Raw genomic sequence first — 5,480 nt, 5'->3', positions numbered from 1 at the left:
TGGTGGTGCTGTTGGAGCCTGGTGCAGTGGTGGTGCTGTTGGAGCCTGGAGTTGGGCTGATTCTGTTGCTGATCAGACCCAGATTCAGTGTGTCCAGCTCTGACTGCAGCTGCAGGTTGATCCAGGTCTGAACTACAGTATCATTCTCAAACAGCTTCAGATCAGGTAGGTGCATACCCACGAGGCCTTTAACGTTGCTCACAGTCAAATTCTGTGAATTTTAAATAAATAACAGAAAACAAAATTAGTCTGAAGCTGTTAACACACAAGACAAAGAAGCCAAATATAAATGCCTTCTTTTTAAATATTATCATATTATGTTAAATAAAGAGCATGAGAAATTTGAAAGACTACATATGGTGGTTTATGTTGCCAAAGCACCTAAATCAGGAACTTGGTTGACATTTACATATATCAGCAGCAGTTTAGCTATTTCTTATAAGAACTATTTAAAAAGAAAATCATAGTTTTCATGGCACAACTCAGACATATAATAAAGTCACATTAAAAATTAGATGTAGGTGGATGTCCAAAAAGTTTTCGTTTCATTTCTTTAACAACTATTCTTACAGCTATAACAGCAGGGTCCAGACTGCTGAAAGTGCTTATGTCCATGCTGATGTTTTGTGTTGACAGTGTTACTATATCCTGCAGAGGTGCTCCACCTATCAAGAAAGGAAATGAAACAGGAAATTAGAAAGCAGTTTTATGAGAAATAGAGAAACAGCTACGCAAACAGACAAAATGTATTCTCACCTAGATAGGGCTTAATCAACTGGTAAATGATACTGGAGTTGGACCGTTGTGAGCTGAAGGAAGTGGTACTGATGCCATACAGGACTTGCTTCTGCTCAGCTGAACATGATGACACATTCAGAGGGCTAGCATTTCTGTCAAGGGGAAAGAAGAAAGAGACATACAGTGTTACGTGTGCATGACCACTCACATTTGGCAATGTTTTTATATCGTTGAGCTGCAATCTGACACCAACCTGATGCTGTCTGGGCTGATGGTCTGCAGTGTACTGGTGTTTAGTGAGCACAGGTTGGAGTCAATAATGGTCAGCTCAGTGCTGCCCAGCGAGTTTCCAGAAGTGCTCAGATACTGAGTGATGATTTTGTTGCTCTAAGCGACATTAAAGAAAAGGTATCATGTAAGAATAATAAGACTATTAAGGATAAAAGTGAAATGAATTCCACCTCTTATACCTTTGCTGCCTCCCAGGGTCCATCTTCAGCTTTCATTAGAGCTCCAAGGGTGTCAATTTTGGTTATCTTCCACTTGGATATATCGTCAAGTGATGCCACACGAGACACTGATCCAAGCAACTGGACATCCTGATCAGGAACCCCTGACGGGAATGCCTGCAACAATAGAGAATGTGTAATGCTATGTGCTAATGTGCTAAATCCCAAATTTGAAACAATATCCCATTTGCAAATTCTGCCATTTAATAATAAGTCCGTCTAACATAATGAATGACATTTTGGCTCTTTTCCCACACAAAATACCTCATTGAGTTTCTTTAGGATGACAGTCTGGAAACCATTATCATCCACTTTGTTGCAGATGGAGTTGAGGTTTTCTTTCAGAACGGGAACATCCAGGCAGAGGTCAAACTGCGTGAGATCATAGCCAAAGGGGAAGGCGGAGTCGCTAACTGTCACCTGGGTGATGTTGCCCGTGGTACAACCTTAAGAACAATTAGAGATGCAGATGAGAGTGCTGTGCAAGCTACGGTTGCCTTTATATATAAAAGCAAATATAATAATTAAGTCATATAACATTTGAGCATAAAATATGGGTTATTGTGCAAGTCTGTCTAACTTTAAAACCTGACTTCTCTAAGTTCACTGAATCTTTTGCTATCTGTACTCGTACCACTAAAGCAAAGTGTTTACATTGTCTATTTATTTAAGTTATACAGTTATACAATTATTAATCTCCCGCTGACTAATTGTTTTTGCTTCAGTTTGAATAGCTGGTGTGAAAACAAATAAGAGCAAGGTCGCACCTGCTCCTCGTTTTGTTGTCCGGCCGCTGATCGCTTGGAACAGCGTCTTGAGCTTGCTTTTCTCTGTGTTTGCTTTCCTCAGTTCGGGCATGAAGGTCTTCAGGAACATTTTCTTTGTTGTCTGTAAAAAACACAAAGGTACCCAAACTGATTTCTAACACAAGTTATTTGAATGAATATTGTTAGACTAGATACTATCAAGCAACGAGAAAAAACATACAAAATCGAACCAGTTCCAGATATTTCTTGTGAAGTAGAGTGGAAGGGGTACGAGGTTCTCCAGTGTTTGCTTGTTCCAGGAAGCGGCATTTCTGAAAATAGAAGAGGATATTTTCTTACAGTGCTAACTTGAAAGAGGTAGTATGGGCTACAAAATTTGGTGGCATGGCTACTAGGTATTATATATACAAAGTCCTCAAAATGAAACTGGCAAGTTTGTGCCAATGAATCAAGGTTTATGACTTCATTTTAAAAAATAAGGTAGTTGTGTTTTTTAAACTCTTGACAGAATGACTTGTTTTTATCATTGTACCCATATTGTGTTGTTCCAGACAGCAGCAATGTCTCCATGGCTGCCACCTGGCTGGCAGAGAAGTCATTGCAGGCTTTAAGTTTCTCCAGGATGAGAGGATCTGCGTTCTGTATGTAAGACCCATCCAGAGTGCAAGCCATGTTCCCCAAGATCTCTATATTCTCTCTGCTCAGGCTCAAGCCATTTATACCCTGAAAACAGAAAACAGGAAAATGCTGTATTTAAAAAACTGTATGCAACCTTATCAGTGTCAGAGTGTAATTCATGCATTTATTACCTTTAGACATATACATGTAAAAAACAACAACAAAAAAAAAACCATCACTCACCAAGCACACAGTGGCTTCACGGAACAGCTGCGAGCCCTTATTCAAGATTTTGGAGGCCACAGAGAAGTCTGCCGCACCCAGTGCAGAAAAGTATGACCTGCAGTTGCCTTTGTTAACATTTTTGCTGCTGTTTTTAGAAAAAAAAGAAAGGTAAAATCAGTAATTATTCTTCACATTAGTGATGCATTTTAAGGTGAGTGCAAGAAAATGCTTGGAGACACCGAATCACCTTAAGTAGAGAAGCATGTCTGATGGATAATCTGTAAAGTTTTGTGAGATTTCTCCACTCAGCAAGTTGAGCATGCAGGTTAGCTGTAGAAAACAGTGTGGGAAAAAAGAGGATTCCTCAGTGATATGCAAGTAAGCTGTTTCTAACACTGAAACTGATGATTCGTGCATTATCCTAACTTTCAAAAGAAAAAGAAATCCTCAACCTGATGATTTATGTTTCTGGTATTTTATATCCATATAACATACACATCTTAATTGTTAACTTCATTTTAAGAGTCATAGTAATATTATTAAATTCCTTTCTAGCAGATGTTACCTGGGATTCCTTTAACTGCACTTTGGCTCGGCCTGACCGGGGCCTACAGGCCCTGATTAGCTCCTTGGTCCTGAATTGTGTCATTTTCTGGGCAGAAGTGCAAGTGAAGCCTTGCAGCACTGAGGGAGAAAGCCTGCGGGGAGGATTGATGAACACCAGAAAGAAATGATAAATAATCCCCTCTTCAAAATAAACCTACAGGGCCAAATAGTTATATGACTTATTCACTTACTGCTCAATGTCAAAGTTTGTGTTGTCAAGGACCCCAAAAAAGATGGCAGCCTAAAAGAACAAAAAAAGAACAAAAGTTTCGTATTATTATCTGTAACATCGACTTTAAAAAGTCATTTTTGATTAATAATGCTATTGTGTGTATTTAACAAAATGTTAACCTGATCTGGTGTCCAGGTTTTTCTATTGAGCACGGTGATGTCTGCAGATTGGTCAGAAAACACCAACAGGGATGGTGGGATCTCAACTGCCATAGCATCTGGCACATTCAGCACCACTTGTGATGGATTTGTGTCCAGAGAAATGATCTACCAGGTAGGTAAATGCATTTAGGATTAAATGTAATGAGTGGAGTAATAATATCATGGAATACAGAGTTAATATTGATATCAAAGTAATTCTAATATTTAAATATCATAATGCCAAAGAAAAATAAGTTGATGTCCTCCAGATCATAGCATTTACTTTATATTGTCTTGTGGAAGCTAACGTTGTACCTTTTTGACGAAGGTCATTTGGACAACACTTGGGGCTGCCAGCATGTTGGAAACGAAGGTGGTGCTCTTTGAGACGCTGAGTAGCACAGAAGCGCTGGTGTTTTCTATTGCTTCTGAAGGAAGTCCAATAACAAGCGTGCCAAGGGATGCCAGGGAAGCTTCGCTGTTGATCTGTTAACACATTTCAAGTTTTTGAAGCCTCATTCTCTAAAGTGGTAAGCATCTTAGAGTTATTTTGTATTTTATAAAACCTTACTGGATTAATATATAACATTGTTAGGCACATGCATTTAAGATCTAACATGGATATCAGGTATATTAAGTAGACCTGAAGGGCGTTACCTGGAAGCCTGAGGCAGTAAGGGTTTGGATGATTATTGAGGCCTGATCCTGGCTCCAGGTACTGATTGAGCCCAGGGTGGACAAAGAAGAGATGAGCACTGATGAGGGAACTGAACTGATCTGGCTGTTACTCAGACCTGCGCTGGAGCTTCCAAGAGCTGTAAATATCTGTGGTGTAATTGTCTTGATGTTGGATGCCAAAGCAGCAGAAACCTTTCAAATAAAATATCAAAACATGTGTAAACAGGAGTAACTGCAAAGAGAATTATGTCTGATAACATAGTTATTAAGTACCAGAGTTATATTATTAATAAGCGACTAATTTTAACAGAGTTAAAATTAAGATGGCCTTTGCGAGAGAGCATACTGTTCAGAGTTCAGGTTTTTTTGTTAACATTTAGCTCAAAACCAGCATTTACAACAATGAGATTTATGGTTGGTTTTTGCTAGAAACAATTCAACTCTGTTTGTTTTTAGGGCTGGTACCTCAGGGTCCTGGGTGCCATTGCAGAAAGTCTTCAGATTGTCTAAGATAACCATGGTTTCAGCTTCAGTCATAGTAGTATATGCCAAAGGTGGCACCGCAGAAGAGCACAGGAAAAAGCCTGGGAGACTGAATGAAAACAGATTTTTAACTACAAATACAGAATGACTACCACTGAACTGCTAAATTATATGCGGTGTATGGTTCACATAACACAGTTTGCTGTTTTTATCAGGCTGGTAATACTTACTTGACCGGCTTGAAGTTCGGATCGAATGCAAAAAGCTGTGTGACATAGTAGTTGGTTACATTTGCTGGGATTGCGTTATTGTTGAAGAGTTCCAGGTTGGCTTGGTTCTTCAAGAACACTTGAAACTTTAAAAATTAAGAAACAAAACAGGTCGATAATACTGATTTCTGTTAACCATGTTAACATTCCCACCAAAATCACGGACTTTGTATTTTGCTTTATTAACTGTGCATATGTGATCTCTGGAAATACCT

Source organism: Pundamilia nyererei, unplaced genomic scaffold, assembly GCF_000239375.1.
Source record: "Pundamilia nyererei isolate P.nyererei 1_Seehausen unplaced genomic scaffold, PunNye1.0 scaffold00088, whole genome shotgun sequence".
Classification (NCBI taxonomy): Eukaryota; Metazoa; Chordata; class Actinopteri; order Cichliformes; family Cichlidae; genus Pundamilia; species Pundamilia nyererei.
The sequence above is the reverse complement of the archived record's forward strand: the minus strand, read 5'-3'. Positions refer to the sequence as shown.